Below are 18,080 nucleotides of genomic sequence, written 5' to 3'. Positions count from 1 at the left end.
GCTATGAAAAAAGAGGTTCCATGGTCAAATAACTGGGAAATGCTACACATGACAAACCCCTTTGTGAACAATGATAATGCATATTCACATGGTAAAGCCTCCCGGCAGCCGGCAGCTTAAAAAACTACTTAGCTTAGTTTAACCCCGTTTTCCAAATGTATTCGAGCATTGAGCGCTTGTTAATATTTTCTTGAATACCAGCATGGGGAAAGTTGGCTTTGAAATAAAAAAGAAGGAGAAGTAATTAAAGATGGAAATTATAAGTACTCTGACATGATTTTGAAAGAGCCATTCTGGGGGAAGGATCTCTCATCAGTAGCTTTCCCACTTATCTATGGGTGGGGTACTCCCCGCGCGGTGACAATGTCCTACGTCCACCATCACCCACAACTTGACGCTGAGACCGGTTGTTATTGATTGGGTATTAAAGGTACTCTCAGCCAAGGAGCACTTACTTAGAGGTTAGCTCTAGATTCTGAGGTAACACTTACTATTGTCAACTGGAAAAATAAAAGGAGAAACAGGTGTCTGAAGAGAGAATAGAACAGAGTCTGATGAAAAGGAATGGAGGAAAACAAGCTGTGAATTTGACATCTCTTGCCTCCCTCCCACTCACTATCTGAATATGTAGACACAGGCATATATGTATTTAGGGATCAACATCCCTAATGAATGGTACTTGAAATTTGAGCCACTTTGAATACAAATAAGGTACATCATGTTTGAAAATGGAAGGAGGAAAAACGTAGACCAAGGGAAAGACTTCTTTGCTGCATGGGGTTGGAAGCTTAGATCATTGGAATCTAACAGTTGAGGTCACTTTTTAAAACCACTCCCAATTTCAGGACACAGAATGTCTTAGTCATCCTCAAAAGGTTTAGCTAAAGAATGTGACTAAAGCAGGAAAGCAGCCATTAGGTTTTCCAGAGGATGAGGACATGTCCTGTCTGGGGACACGCATGCTTGCCTCTACGCAGAGTGGGCCCCACAGCTGTCCCCTCTCGGTGCAAGCCTGTGGGGAGTGGAGCCAGCAGGGAAGCCTGCTATGGGCAGAATGAGGTGGGGCTGCACTGGAATGAGCCACTCCCTCAGAGAGTCTAAATGAGGATAAGAATTTCTGAACCAGCTAGAGACCAAACCCATCCAAGAATAGAAGTGGAGGGGATGAGGGCTTTTTGAGTTTCTTCCATAGCAATCCAGATTAGAATGTTGTTTCTAAGAAGCCTTTGGTTCACTTGGGAGAGCTCTGGTTTCAAAGTGGCCTTTCCTGCACATAGAGGTTTTCCAATAAAATTGGTTGAATGAGTGAGGGTTAAGTTTGAATGCAGTGAAGAGTATCAGGCAAGATCCCAAGCGTGAGTTGCTATGGGAGGGAGAGACATCTCAGAAGCCAGATGTGCCTCATGAGAACACTCAGTGGCCAAGTAGGATGATCTTACTGTGAAGTGGGCTTTAAGCAAGACATTCAAGTTAGAATCACAGCCTTATCACCTACTAGCTGTGTGATCTTGGGCAAGTTAATGAACTCTGCAGAGCCTTAGTTTTCTTAACTGTAAAGTGAAATTAAAAATCTCTAACTCACATGGGGATTAAATGCAATAATACATGTAGTATACTTAGTTTGTGCTGAGAGTTCTCTCCACGACTGGGTTAGGAGATTTGAGGAGAATAGGTAAACAGATAAGAGAAGATATGAGGAAAGAGAAAGTTAAATTCTCCTATGACTTGGTTAAATGTCCTTGGAAAAAGACAATCTCAGAAGGGTTGCATCAGGTGAATTGAATGGGTCTTCTGCCCATATTTGTGCCTGGGTGTTTATGGCCTCAGCAAGTATGACATTGAACTGATATGACCAGACGGCTCTGGGGGAAATGGAAGGATGGAGTGTGTCTGAATTTGGGATGGGTGGTTTGCTTTGAAGAAATTTTTTGGTTTTGAAGAGGAAGAGTGCCAAGCTATGAACTTACCATGAAGCTAATATCTTAGTGTCGTTCTTTAATTTTTATTTTAGTTTTAAATAAGCTCCAGAAAGTCTTCATTTTTTACACTGTGTCCTTGGAAATAAGGTCAGAAAACAGAAAGGATGAAGCCAAACCCCACCTCCCACATACCTACTGTGCTACTGGAAAGCCAGACTATGGTCCCTCTCTAAGCTCGGCTGTTCCTAATTTCCCAATTCCCTTCATGTCTGTGCACCATTCAGACACCTCACCTCAGCACTTTCAGACTATAGGACAAAAAGGAAAAACTCCAGGATATTTTTATAAAATACGGTTTAAGATCAATTGGATGGTTTTGAATACATTTGCTTGCTAAGGGAATTTTTACAAGAGGGAAATAAAAGAGAAATTAGTTCAAATTTCCCTAGACAGATGTTTTAAAGAAATCTGAGCCTTCCCGAATGCTACCAAAAAGCTTTTCTATTCTGAGAAAGAAGCAAAATTGTTCTTAGTTAAATGTTTATTGTTTATTATCACGAGTATATTAGTTTTAGAGCAAATTTACACCACATTGAAGTTACATTTTTGTGTACTATTAGTACATTTTATACATCATTAGGGTCCCTAGTGTAATCAAGGTAACAACAAAGTAGGCCCAATTTATAGGCGCTAGAGAAAATTTTTACTATTTTTTATTGGTTTAGAAACTTATATTGTCATGTATTTTATTTAATAATGTTTTGGAGTATTTGACCAAATGTCCCTGACCGAGGAATGCAATCTTTAATTATTACATTATTTCCATGAGAATAAACACTGTCACTGAGTGTGTTATGATTCAGTTTCCAGAGTACATGGCAGCCAGAAGCCTGTCTGGGATGACATTCCCACATGTTCAGGAGTGTCAAAGGTAATTGAGTTACCTCCGCTTTGTGTTGAAAGCACCCACCAAAATCTGACACATGAGCAGATTCCTGAGGCCAAAAAATAAAAATAAAAAGCCGAGTGTTTGCTTAGTAGTGTCCAAATAATAGATCAGGACCAGTTAGGTGGCTGCCCTATTATTCAGAGGAAAAGTGTGTGAAAAAATACTATTCTTGATCAAATTAGGTCCCCAACATGACAACATAAAAGAGAGTTAGGAATCCTATCACTGTTAAAAATGGGTGGGAAAGGCACGAAATAACAAGAAACCTCATTTGGTGTCAGAAGATTACCAGAGGACAATATTTGCTGCAGTATTTGCTGTCTTTGCTAATTTAACCATGCATGCTATTCTTCAGTTCAGATCACGGCGTATTTTACGTTCACTTTAGGGAGATTACAGATCAAGAAACGTTTACTTGTATATCCCAAAACATTCAGAGTTAGTAGTAAAAATCCACGTATATGACATACATTTAGATAATAGCTACTGACTTCCTCCTTCAGGAAAGTAGAGATGCCACAAAGACTGAGCTCTCGATGTGATGACAACAGTGATTGTAGGCAGTTCTGTAATCCCTGAGGAAAAGGATTACTTCACTTTCTGAGGAGGAATTTATTTATACAGCATGAACAACTGTCTGCTGAATTTTAATTCTGTTCTTTCTCAAAAATAAATGTGGGCTTTGGTTTTAAATATAAGCCCAGGAAATAACAGCCTTAAGGGGGCCTGAAATAAGAAACCTCAGACAGCTAGCAGGGATGTTCAATATTAATATTTGTTCCACAATGGATTGATCAGGGGTCTCTCTAAGGCTCTGTCTCAACCCAAAATGCAGGTGGCCCCTCAAGTCTCAGCGTGTGTTTGCCTCAAGAATGATATAAACTCATCTTTTGACCAAAACAAAGGCCAAAGGTGAACCCTGAGGTGTGATCAGCATCAACTATGAGCTCCGTGGAGAAACCCAGATGAACCAGAGAAAAACAAATGGGTACAGTGGTGGGATGCTGGGAGATTATTTTTTCTTTCTAATTTGTAGATTTTCCATTGTTGTTGTAATATCTGCTTCACTCACAGGATGTGTGACAGTGCCGTAGGATGCCACCCTTCATGGGGACCTGTGTTTCATAGTGTGGAGTTCCAGAAACCAGGCTGTTTACTTGGAACAGCTTCCAAAAATGGTCTTTGAAGTGTTGAAGTTTCCTGGAGATCTGTCCTCACTTCCATTATTTTCATACATAATAAGTCTCCTTTGGAAATCTCATCCATTCCCCCTGTGTAATCTTAGCCACAGTGTCAGTTATTAACTATATTTAGTCAACACGCAAGTTGCCAGATTCCCCCGGTGAGCACCAGTGCTATATATCTAACCCCCTGATGAACATCTCCACTGCTTGTGCTGCAGCCCTCACACTCAGCAATGACCTCATCTCTCAGTGACTGGTACTTGCATCCAGCAGAAAACCTAAACCAGACACTTATCATCTTTTACTTTCTCTCCCTCACATCCAATCCATGACCCAATCCCATCAATTCCACCCTCAGTTTCTCTTGATCTAGTACGTTCCTGTCCACCTCTATTGCCACCACTTTTGTCAAGGAAGCAGCCATCTGTTCAAACCTGCATCACATCACAGGCTTCTTAATTGGACTTCTAAGCATTTTAAAAACTCAAATCTGATTTTTTTTCTTACCCTCCTGCTCAAAACCTGTTCCCCATTGCCCTCAGTCTAAAGCCAAACTCTTGGGTGGCATAAAAGGCATTTCTTGATCCATCTCCAGTTTATTGCTGTCTCATCTTTTGCACTCTGTAGCCTAGCCATTCTGACTTACTTGAAATTCTGTGTTCTCTCTTGCCTCCAGGACTTTCTGAAATGTTTTTGCTTCAGTCTAGAATGTCTTCCCCCTCTACTCCCTAAACCCACATCCCTAAATCTGATTAAATCTGTGAACTTTCAGATCTCAGTTCAGATATCTTCTTTTCAGGGGAAACCTCTTTCCCCTCCACACTGATTAGATGACCCGTAGTTTTACATGGCACTCAAATCAGAGCACTTACAGCTACTGTATTTCAATTGCCTACTTACTTCTCCCCCAACTACTAGATTATAAACTCATTGAAGACAGAGATTTAGTCTTGCTCATAATTGTAATCTAGCACCTGGCTCAATGCATGACACATGGTGGGTTTTCTATCGTTGAACAAAAATTTATTTCTCCCATAATTTTTCTTAGGTTTTGGCAGCTATGATTTTGAAAGTTAGAAGACAATGTAAAGGAACAAATAGCAAATACATAAAAAGCTTAGATGCATAAGACCTGCCTGCATCCATATAATAAAGACGTATTTCCTGCAAGTAAATTTTTTCTGATCTTATGGGAGGAAATATAATATCTAAGTGTTTTATAGCATTAGAAAAGGAGAACCTTGACTTTCAGGTGGACAATACCCAAAGAAGTTTGATATCATCTTTGTTCAAAGATGTCACATTCCTGGGCTCCTTAGACACTCAGGATGCTTCTTCATTAGTTACTCTCACATTGTGAATGCCAGAAACCCAACTCAATTAACTTAAACCAAAGGGGAGGTGATTAGTTCATGAGATCCAAGGAAGGACTGAATAAATGACCAACACACAGGAAGGACAGCTATGCAGCTAATCCTAAGAAAGGACTCAAAGCCAACAACCAAAAGTTATTAAGACTTTCTGTGACTTTTGCAACATTACATTCTGCAAAACACTGCCTACTCTCTCATTAGTTCTCTCCACATAATGGGAAGCAACATTGTGTTATTCCCAGGGCTGCCATAACAACATTCCCAAAACTGGATGACTTAATAGAAATGTATTGTCTCACAGTTCTGGAGATTAGCAGTTCAAGATAAAGGTGTTGGCAAGGCCATGCTCTCTCTGACAGCTCTAGGAGAGAATCCTTCCTTGCCCCATCTAGCTTCTGGAGTTTGCTGACAGTCCTTGGTGTCCTTTGGCTTGTACATGTGTCACTCTAGTCATCTGGCCATCTTCTCCCTGTATGCCTTCACATTGTCCTCCTTCTGTGTGTGTCTTTCTCTGTGTCCAACTTTCTCTGTTTTATAAGGACACCAGTCATATTGATTCAGGTCTACCCTAATGATCTCATTTTAACTTGTTACTTCTGTAAAGACCCTATTTCCACATAAGGTCACATTCTGAGTTAATAGGAGGTTAGAGCTTCAACATATCTTTTTGCAGGGGACACAATTCAACTTACAACAGTTTCCAATATTTGCATCTAAAGTTTTCTCCAGCAGAGGATAAGTTCAGAAGCCCTTGACTCAAGTTGTGTGGAGTTCCTACCCGCTGGACCAATCTACTGAGATAAGGCAGCAGCTACATAAGAACCCGGCCATTTCTGCAGTAGCTGTATAGACGGGGAAAGGCACTTCCAGGAAAGAGGTGATGTGCAACAATTATGCCCATGTCTACTTCCCGTCTAGTTTTAAGGGGACAGATCACTGTAAGAGCATAAAGAAATATTCATATCAGCAAAATGACTGGAAAACATTCATTTATAAGGAAGAGGGTGTTAGGAAATAGATCAAGAAGGGAGTATATGCCATTCCATATCAAATGTCTTTTTTAACATCCTAGCTGGGAAACAAACCAAAGCTTTTGTTCTATTTATTGCTGTTGCAAATGAGAAATGTGCTATTCCTCTTTTTCTGAGTGTGTAATCAGCTAGTTTTTCTCCCTACATACAATGTTCCATTATGTACTTTTGCTCTTAACTTTTCTTATATTCTTGAGGTAAAAACATGTAAGAACAAATTATCAAAAACTGTCGCAGCACTGTGGCACCAGAAATAAAACTCTTTTCGACATTATGAACTATAATTAAATGAGGGGACAAAGGTGACTGAAAATTTTCTTAACCTGAAGGTTAGTATGACTATTTAAACATACATTGGGGTTTTCTAATTGCGAAATTTATTTTCTTTTATTTATTTATTTATTTTTTTAAACATTTTTTATTGATTTATAATCATTTTACAATGTTGTGGCGAAATTTATTTTCTCCAAAATAAATGGAGCAGGTCTGTTTTGGATGTCACTTAAAGTCCACCACAGAAATTGTGTTTTAAAATACTTATTAACTATAGAAAAAACAATACTTCCTCACTAAAGACATTTTTAGAAAAAAATCTATGTAAGGATTTTTTTAATTAAAAAGCACCTATAATCCCACCACTAATTACTAATGTTTTGATATCTTATTTTCTCTGCAGATGTGAACATATTTTTTAATTTTACAAAGTGATATTCATGTTATACAGTTTTATGTCCCAGTTTTCTTCATTTTACCTTTTGTCATGAACCTTTTCCCCATAATTAATCACTGAAAATACATTTTAACGACAGCACAATAGTCTATAATATGCCATAATTTATATAATCATTCTTTTGTTGTTGGACATGCAATTTACTCATTATAAAGTATTTTTTATTATAAAATGTCCCAAATATATACATGCACAGTTTCATAGTGAACACAGCTAATCATCCCTAGGAGAGATGTAAGACTTTCAGCCATCACTATGAGAATTTCAATTTATTCTACAGAATCAGCCTCTAAAATAAAATAAGATCTAAATCATCATAAGGATTTTACCAAAGTGTGTACAATTAATAAACATATCCAATTCCTATTTTCAAGCTGCCTCATATTTTGAAAAACTGCTCAAGTTCCTTGCCTTCCTCTAATCTTTTGGAATCCCATCTCTTACTAATAAATATTTGTAGAGGCAGAAAGAGGAGATGGAACTCAGAGTTCCTGTGTTGCTGTGTGTTGTTTTGGTGGGACTGAAGGGTTCTGCATCCCGCCTCTGTTTCAGACCTGCACATCCACGTTCTCTTGGGCAGTTTGACTAGGAATTATGTATAACCCTAGTCTTCTGGGAACATGTCTTTGGGCAACTTAATGTTTGTGAGTCAATTTACTATCTCTAAAATAAAGATGAGGAAAAGTTAACATTTATAGAGTCCATATGCTTTACGTAAGCTATCTCGGTTAACTCTCTATAAAAATGTATTCACCACTTTTAGAGATAAGAAAACAGGCTCACGTGGAGTGGTAAAGAAACAAACTAGGATTTTATTCTGAAAACTGACCCCCAAAGTTCATGTTTCTCCCCAGCTTGTGACATGTTGCTTCCTGGTCTCACCTGGCCTGTGGGGAAATTGGTTGGATTTGAGTGTCTCCTCTACCGTGGTGATCACGGCTCCTGTGGTACATTTTGTATTACAGTTGCTTGGGATTGAAGGTGGGACCAAGGCCAGGTCTGGGGTGTAGCAACTGAAGTACTCACTTCATACACAAAATTTAAGGGGAAACAAAAACTCAGTAATCAAGATAAATAATATTTTAACGCGATTAACTTTAAAGAATCTAACTTAATGCTGAAAAATCCACGGTGAACAAAATAACAAAGTTTTAAATAAAAACAAGAGCTGATAGACCTACACCAAGCCACATTGGAGGCTAAGGCAGAAGGAAAAATGTGCACTGATATACACGCTTTTGTGGCTGTTTCACTATTTAATTATAATCAGGGCTAGGTAACATTACCTTCGACACATACGATTTTTTCCAGAACATTGGAGTAGTTAAAAACACTAAAACATTGAAAAATAGATGTATTTGAACTGTATTTTAAGTTTGCATTATTTTAAGCTGAAATATTTTATTTGTACTGAAAACAGAATTTATAATCATTTCACTTTACCAGCTTTAATAAAAGCAAACTCATCGATAATATTTTCATGAAAGCCATTATCCAGTTTATATGCAGCACATACTCATTTTTTTAATTGAAGTATAGTCAATTTACAATGTTGTTTTCATTTCTGGTGTACAGCATAGTGATTCAGTTATACATATATATTCCTTTTCATATTCTTTTTCATTATACGCTGTTGCAAGGTATTGAATATAGTTCCCTGTGCTACACAGTAGGACTTTGCTGTTTATCTATTTTATATATAGCAGTTAGTATCTGCAAATCCCAAACTCCCAACTTATCCCTGCATCCCCTCTTCCCCCTCTGGTAACCACAAATTTGTTTTCTATGTCTATGAGTCTGTTTCTGTTTTGTAAACAAGTTCATTTGTGTCTTTTTTTTAGATTCCACATATAAGTGATATCATATGGTATTTTTCTTTCTCTTTCTGGCTTACTTCATTTAGTATGACAATCTCCAGGTCCATCCATGTTGCTGCAGATGGCATTATTTTATTCTTTTTTATTTATATATACTGTGCATGTGTGTGTGTATGTGTGTGTGTGTATATATACCATATATATATATATATATATATATATATATATATATATATATATATATATAAAATCACAACTTCTTTATCCAGTCATCTGTCAATGGACATTGAGGTTGTTTCCATGTCTTAGCTATTGTAAATAGTGCTGCTACAAACACTGAGGTGCATGTATCTTTTTGAATTAGAGTTTCCTCCAGATATATGCCCAGGAGTGGAATTGCGGGATGATATGGTAAGTCTGTTTTTAGTTTTTAAAGGAATCTCCATACTATTTTATGGCTGCGCTAAACTACATTCTCACCAACAATGTAGGAGGGTTCCCTTTTCTCCACACTCTCTCCAGCATTTATCATTTGTGGACTTTATAATGATGCCCATTCTGACTGGTATAAGGTGATACCTCATTGTAGTTTTGATTTGCATTTCTCTAATAGCAATACTGAGCATTTTTCTCATGTGCCTATTGGCCATTTGTATGTCTTCATTGGAGAAATGTTTGTTTAGGTCTTCTGCCCATTTTTGGATTGGTTTTTTTTTTTGTTATTGAGTTGTATGCGCTGTTTGTATATTCTGGAAATTGAGCCCTTGTCAGTCGTGTCGTTTGCAAATATTTTCTCCCATTCCATAGATTGTCTTTTCATTTTGTTTATAGTTTCCTTTGCTGTTGAAAAGCTTATAAGTTTAATTAGGTCCCATTTGTTTATTTTTGCTTTTATTTCTATTGCCTGGGTAGACTGCTCTAGGAGAACATATGTAGCGCACATTCTTTCTTTTGCCTCAGACTCCCATATAGCTCAGCACAGTGCTGGCTGGGTCCATGACTGAAACATCCAGCCTTAAATATCAAAGGGGCTCTGTAAACAGGAGTAGAACATTTGATAATAGAGTAACTCCTCTGCTTTCCTATCACAGCTCCTTTGGGTGGTAGCCTCTCTTTTCATAGAAAAATATCACAGTCAGGCCCCCTTTTAGGATAATGTTCTTCAAGGCTGATGAAGACAAGCTGTGTTCTCACAGCAGCAGGCATAAATCAACCTCACACATCTGCTTACACTAGAGGACTGACTTCTCTGTGGACTTCCAACTTTTCTCATACTAATTATTGGTTGCAGTCTCCTAAATACCCCAAAATTGAAGTTTCACATAACTTTTCTGGAGCACATACATTGTTTTAACAAGCATTTATTAAGCACCAGATCCCAACTAAATAAAGCAAACCATACCCGGGTTTGCAGGCTATACTATCCAGACCTATGTTTTTAGAATTCCAATTTGTAGTTTGTTTCATTGTGTATTTTGTCATTTAAAAAGCATGTATAAACATGTTTTATTACAGTCAGATCCATCTAATCATGCTTTCTACTTTTACAATTTCAATTACATTTGACACAACAGTCCTGTGAAGTAGGTAAAGCAGATATTATCTTTTACGGAAAATAATTTAGAAACTTGTATTTTTTTTAACATTTTTTAAATTGAATTATAGTCATTTTACAATCTTGTGTCAAATTCCAGTGTAGAGCACAATTTTTCAGTTATACATGAACATACATACTCTCATTGTCACATTTTTTTTGATGTGAGCTACCATAAGATCTTGTATATATTTCCCTGTGCTATACAGTATAATCTTGTTTATCTAGTCTACATTTTGAAATCCCAGTCTGTCCCTTCCCACCCCTGCCCCCTTGGCAACCACAAGTTTGTATTCTATGTCTATGAGTCTGTTTCTGTTTTGTATTTGTGGGTTTTTTTTTTAAAGATTCCACATATGAGCGATCTCATATGGTATTTTTCTTTCTTTTACTGGCTTACTTCACTTAGAATGACATTCTCCAGGAACATCCATGTTGCTGCAAATGGCGTTATGTTGTCAGTTTTTATGGCTCAGTAGTATTCTATTGTATAAATATACCACAGCTTCTTTATCCAGTCATCTGTTGATGGACACTTAGGCCATCTCCATGTCTTGGCTATTGTAAATAGTGCTGCTATGAACATTGGGGTGCAGGTGTCATTTAGAAACTTGTATTTTTTAAAGCTGGAGAGTGTCTGGCGACCAGTCCCCCTTGTTTTCAAATAAGGAAATAAAGCTTTGGAGCAGTGAAAGCTCTTGAACTTGGTCACTCAGCTAGTACGTGACAAAACTGGAGTTAGCACGCTTTTTGAGTCCAGGTTTGGTGCTTTTCCCACAATGCCAAGTTGCCTCTTCTACTGACTATGCAGCCCTAACAGGGCATGATTTCAGATAGAGAGGTGTAGACAGACAAAGCAGGAACGTGAGGTTGAATATGAGGAGGTCTCAAATGACTGAATTAATTGAAATGATGTACCAAGGGAGGAGTGAATCTTCTGGAGTGGAGATTGATGAGGAATGGGGTTACTCAGCCTTGGACACAGCAGTCAAGCTCTGGAGGCCAAGGCCTTTGAGAGTAGGGAAGCTGTGTGGTTACCACATGACGGGGGGCAGGAGTGTGGTCAGCACAGACAGAGGTCAGTGCATGGCCAACTTGAAAAAACTTGAGTCACAGATCTGGCCTGATCAGAATCAGGAAACAGACCAATGCTCAAAGTAGGCACCACTGAGAAGACCTAAGAAAACTAGAAATAAAACACACTACATTTCTTTTTAAAAAGTCAGGAGGAAAAGATGGAAACATAGCAATGGATGCCAGTGATGGCTGCACCACAGTGTGAATATACTTAATGCCACTGAGCTGTACACTTAAAATGGTTAAAACTGCAAATTTTATCATATATATCTTTTACCACAATTTTTGAAAAACCATGAGGTAATTCAGGTTGACCTAGTTCTCTCCACCTCAGAGGCAAATCCTTCTAAGTCAAGAAGAGTCAGAATCTGTAAAAGCCATAGTTGGGGTGAAGATGGGGGAAATAAACCCCTCTAAGGGGACATTCTGTAATTTCGTGGGTGTTTTTGGTTTGCACAATGAATGGAGTATAACAGTTCAGGGTCCTAGGATTAGAGATCTCCAACAATTTGTGATCAGTCATACAACGAAAGAGCTATCTCATGTCAGAGAAGAGCTTTGGATGTCATTCCTAGGTAAAAAATCTGTTTACAGAGATCTGAGCCTAAAATCTAACTTTCTTTTACACATAAAGCACAAAGTATTTTTGAATGGTTTTAAATGCACTGAATTTTCTAGGAATGCAACTACCACATAAATGCAAGGAAGATTAGACATTGTCTCACTCAAACCTTTGCTCAGAATTGTTTCTCATTTTGGAAAATCACATCAGCAATGGTGATGCCACGTGCAGGATTTGAGTTATTAATACAACATGCCAGTATCAGTCTGCATTTGTGGCTGTCACCATCATGGTGATTCCATAAGTGCCAGCATCTGACTACAACATGTGTTTCTTTATTATAAATTGCTTTCTTTAATTTCTCCTTTCTTAGGCCATCATCTTTTAATAGTATGTGTAGGGTTACTATATTATCTATTCATTTTATTTTTAGAGTAAAAGGTATTTGCGGTAGAAAACAGGTGCTGAGAATGGTGAGATGTTATCCGCATCCAGCCAAGATGTCTTGAATGATTTTCAGTTACGAATGATTTTCCAGACACTTTGGGGGAATCTGGGCATTCTGGTGTCTGGACAGAGACCACTCCTTTATCACTGGCCTCCTAGATTCCTTTTGTGCTAGTACCAAGAGCCTAGCCTTGTCCAGGCAAGCCAGAAGTATCTCTTTGAGTGGTCTGCATCATCTTCATTAAGGAAGAGGAATTTCAGGTATGTGACGGCTAGATCCCTGACAAGGGCACCCAGCACAGAGTGCAGTTACTCAGGATTCTGAGGAGGACAATGATCAGTCCAGAAAAAGAGCCTATAATATATTGTCTGGCTCCAAGGATTGCTTCTAAATTAAGCAAAAACTTTAAAAGATATATGCCAAAGAGTCATCATACACAATGAAAAGGAAGTTGAATTTAACTATGATTGCAGTTTTTCACAAGGTTGATCAATTCCTAGATCATTTTGAAAAGTTGATCACATCTTTTTGCTCCTTGGGGAAACATTGAAAAAGCCATTAAAGCAAAGGAATCCCATTAGGAAACATGGTCTATATCCTGGCTGAAAATAGAGGGTGACTCAACTCGCAGACAGTTTCCATACTTCCTTCTTAATGACCTCATCAATTTCCTTTATAATTATTTTCCTCTGATACACATTTATATCAGTTTATTTTCCTTCAATATATTTAATTCTCTTGAGAATTAAAAGGGACATTGTATATTTCTCTCGGAGCATTTTAAAAATAACTCTTCTTTGTACAACCACTTTATAAAAGCAAAGCATGCCCAAACTTGATTTCATAATCTAAATTGTACCATGAAAAAGTCAAAGGTTAATTAGGAAATTTGCATCCTAATTACTTTATTGCTGTGTTGTTTATAATAGTAAAAAGCTGGAAACAACTTAAATGTCTACAACAGGAACACAGTTCAATAAAATACAGCACATTCATAAATGGAATACCATGCAGTCTCCAAAATGATCTAATAGAATCATTAATATTATTGAAAGATGTGCATGACTTATTTAAATCATGAGAACATTACTCAAATTTTTAGGGGAAAAAATACATATTTTTTTAAAACCTGAAAAGGTATACACCAAAATGTTACAAGTCATAGTAAGATTGTATCTGGGTAACAGCAACAATTTTTTTGTGTCTGTATTTTCTAAATTTTCTGCATATATATTACCTTTGCAATAAAAACAATAAGCCTTATCAAAATAAAAAAATACATTTAACTTTTGTTGACAACCAATATTTTCTCTGGGGCTCTCATATTTTTTCTAAGGCAACAATAAACTAAGCAACTAGACAGAATAGGAAGGTAAAAAAGCTAAGCTCATTTTCTTTATTAGTTACTCTTGGCCATCATTATGCAAACTCATTGCCCCCAAATTCAAAATTATTCTACAGGATTCCTTTTTCATGAATGCTATCACCCAGCTAGCTGCTCAAGGAAGATTTTGTCTCCTTTTCCCCCAAATCCAGGTGCCCACTTCTGTCTAATGGTTTCTCCCTAATAGCTCCCAATTCTAACCCCTCCTTTCCCGTTGTCATCATCTTCCTGTGCAACGACTGCAGCAAGCCTCCTGAGTCCCCTCCCTGCCTCCAGTCTTGTCCTGACCCACAGGGGCCCACATTGCTGACCTACGGAGCTTTTTAAAATTCTGAGCTGGTTGTGTCACTCCCTGCTTAAGCTCCTCCCAAAGCTTCCACTGCCTTCAGGTGAAGGAATAAACCAAGCCCTTCAGATTTGGCCTCTGCTTCCCCTCCAGCCCCATCTCTCACCACTCTTCTACTAAGAATTTTTCCTGTCATAATGAGCTATTACTTCCTTCCAACAAGCGATGCCCTGTCACACCCCTCTTACTTTGAACACATGGATTCTTTTGCTTGGCCCACCTTTCCCAGTCCCTTCACTGACTTACTCTTCAGTCCCTCAAACTGCACAGCTATCCTTTACTACCCTGTGAAGCACCTTCAGGCCACAAGCTCTATGCAGGGGAGTTAAGCCACAAACTCATCTCTTATACTAGAAATCACAGACTCTAGTGTCAGAATAGCCTAGTTCTGTTCTGCTGCCACTGCCTGTCAGGACTGTGCTTTGGGCAATGTTTTTTACCAGCAAGACTTGGCTTCCTCATCAATAAATGAGGATAAAATTAAAACCTTATAATGCTGTTCTGAAATCAAACATGACAGTGTGTATAAATGGCAAATAAGATCACTCCGTGTTTTATCTAATTTTCTTTATATTCTGCTATGTGTTGCTTAAGCCAGTCATCTTACTTTCTTCTTTAGAACACTGCAGCATGGATATAAATAAATGGATACACAAATGCAAAACTCTTGCCTGCCCTTAAGAACTCAGATTGTACTACCTCTTCCAGGAAGTCTTCCTTAATTACCCCCACCTTTTCTGCCTGGGTCTCATTTACATGATATCCTATGTCTGCATACTTCTGCATACTTCTGCAATCACAGGGCAAAATAATGACTTGCTTCCTGGGCTACATTTTCAATTCTCTTTCCTTTAGGGAAAAGACAATGTCTTACTTTCCTTGGCATCAGCAGATCCAACACAGTGCCTGACAAATACCAACTCCTCAATAAATGTTTGCTGAAGAAATTAATAAATGGCCATTTATAACTCATATCTCTTACAACCCAATTAATTCCCTTTAGACAATTCCATAGGTAATTTCCTGGGACAATTTTGAAATTTTTGAAAATCTCCAAAGGATCTCAAGCTTTCCTAGTAGGGGAAGATGTGTTTCAAGTTGACAGCTGTGCTTTTGTCATACCGTTCACCCAAAGGCCTGCCTCTCCTTTTTGCCAGTGTCAAGGTGGCTTGGATTTTTGTACCACTGAAAACCTTTCCTTTTCCATAAATTCTTTTACAGATTCTTCCAGTTCATTGTAATCCTTCATCCTTTGAACTCTTAACATCTAGGGTCTATAAGCGTTAATCCAACAATCACCTCTTGGATCATATTCTCAACTGTTATTTTGCTTCAGTCTTGTTTAACTTTTTCTTGTTTATTTCTTATTTCCCTAGCAAAAGAAGTATATTCCTTAAAGGAGCTACCAAATCTTTCTCGTCAGGGCTTTTCCTGCAGTATGTCACATGTGTGCCCACAGATGTTTTTTAATCGACTTAAGACAAAGAGACTCTGTTTAAGGAGCTGTATCCCTGTTAGCCAGGTCCCACAGACCCCTGATTCCCTGACTCCCTCAATCCATCCTCTGCCTTTCTCTGCCCTTTCTCTGAGGGAAGCTAACACCTTCCAACTTTCTCACCAGGGCTCCTTTGCCCTTGACTTCTATTTGGGTTCAACCAGTAGAAGGCACAGTCAGGAGACCAATGATAGGAGGACAGAGTGGTAGGTAATTGCTTCTCTTTCTTGGCCAGGTCTGCAGTGTTGAGTCCTCCCAGGACTGTGGGTTCTCTGGGGCTGCTCTCTTCTAAGTTTCTGCCTCTCACCTAAGCTGCCATAACATCGTCTCCTCCCTTTGTTTCAGGCCTTATATTTCAATCTTTTCTTAATTCCCTTAACCCTGACCACAAGCTTCCGTAAATAATCTTTTCATCGAGATCTCTTTAAAATCCCTGTAGAGTGTGCTCTTTCTTGTTAAAACCTTGACTGATACAGGAGATTTCAGTTTAGTTGAGGTAAAACTGTGGTAACCTTATAAGTTACCATCCAAACCAGGACACTTAAGAGTGAAAGGGGGCACTATTAATAATTTTACCATGGCAACAGGCATAAATTAGAACTGCCTCGGGCAACCTGGAATGAATGGAGATCCTCAGTAAATTAGATGCATAAAAAGAATTGTTATGAGATAAAACATTTCTAAAAGAGATAATATTACAGGATAGCATAAGTGCCAAAGGGTGGAACAGACTTTCAGGGCTATAGCCATTCCAAGAGAAGAGAGATCATCTCTCCTAGGGGAAGACATCTGAGATCAGCATGGTCAGCATTCCTTCTCCAACTAAATGAAGTCACACAATCCATGTGTGCTTGGCCCGTTTTGTAGATTTCCTTCAAGAAATTTCATTTCCAGTTTAGACCCCACCTCCATCCCCCACACATACGCAGCATAACTTTTACCATTTCTTTCCATTGCTCAGGGAAAGCAGATACTTAAAATTTTAGTCAATTATTCCTTTTTAAAAACATCAAATGCATTCCTGATGCAGCTATAAGTCACTGTAGAAATATGCTATTTTTGATTCTTTGAAAATCATCTTTTAGCTTCATTTTGCAAAGATGTCTGACATGATTTATAAGCTTCACTTGCAAACTCAGGCTTTCTTACTAAAAATAACATAAAGCGTAATAAGTAACCAAGAAACATTTTTAATGTATGTGTGTCTATTTTGCCTCTACAAACAAAGGACTGGGCAATTAACAAATGCTCTAAAGCTTTGTCACCCTCATCAAAGGACATCCAAACTCATTGTTCCCCCACTTCTGGCTGATTCAAAGCCACTTGGCAAGGAAGTGTTTCTAATCCTCATGTTGCTAGTAGAAGCAAGTTGCTATGAGTCCCAGTGTGTGACTTCAGGCTTGCCAAATCACTGCTTTGTTAGGCATTTCATACTAATGAGAACAGTTCATAAAAACACTTGCACCCCTACCCAGGAGCAGAAAGAAACCATGCAGATTAGTAAGAAGAGTTTCTTTTCTCCTCCTTCCCAGCCTGTGCCAGCCTGTGCTGCTAGGATTAGACCAGTGAAAAGGGCTTGGAGAGATCCGTTGTGAGAGATTCAGAAAGGATCATACAAGACCAAGACAAACAGGAGAGGAAAGCAATGACAGGAGATAAAAAGCAGGCGCAGAAGTTTAAAGGAAGTGGTATAGATCGATGCAGACAGGTGGGAGTAAAGAGAGGAAGTCAGCGAAGAGATGTAAAGGATGTAACAGTCACATGGCAGCGTCATTTCACGCTGGCAAGCCATTAAGACGTGAGAGAAGCAGTGTGCGTAGCGCAGTGTTAGCAGGATGCAAGGTTCAGCTGTGAGAAAAAAAAACTCTGCAGTGTGCCTTTGATAGCAGAAAAATTAGAACTGACCTAAGTGGTTTTACAGATTTGTTCCATTTCAGGCCCAATTCAGATTCTTCTAAGGCATTTTCAGCCTCCTGCTCACCTTATCATCAGGGAAGATCTCCAGCTGTTGTACTGATGGATGGAGAGTTTCTCCCTCTCTTGGTACCCGGTACATGTCGTACTCTGTAGGAGGAGAGGGAGTGCTGGAAACTCCCTGATGAGAATATTCTGGGTCCATATGGGGTGTAACATTCTATCAGCCTGTGAATTTTAAAAACCACCCTAAGGCC

The 18,080-nt window shown here is 38.5% G+C and overlaps 1 long non-coding RNA gene across 2 annotated transcripts in view; it reads left to right on the top strand.

Annotated features, from left to right (window-relative positions):
• Nucleotides 1-18,080, top strand: part of LOC140695676 (uncharacterized) — an 83,733-nt gene that overhangs the window by 34,464 nt on the left and 31,189 nt on the right. For both annotated transcript variants that reach the window (XR_012071435.1, XR_012071434.1), the window contains exons 2-3: nucleotides 3,704-3,856; nucleotides 6,099-6,302. This is a non-coding gene — a long non-coding RNA (uncharacterized lncRNA). The remainder of the gene's footprint in view (nucleotides 1-3,703; nucleotides 3,857-6,098; nucleotides 6,303-18,080) is intronic.

The sequence above is a fragment of the Vicugna pacos genome, chromosome 3, assembly GCF_048564905.1.
Source record: "Vicugna pacos chromosome 3, VicPac4, whole genome shotgun sequence".
NCBI classification, from domain to species: Eukaryota; Metazoa; Chordata; class Mammalia; order Artiodactyla; family Camelidae; genus Vicugna; species Vicugna pacos.
Note: the sequence above shows the minus strand (reverse complement) of the source record. Positions and strands in the feature narration are given on the sequence as shown.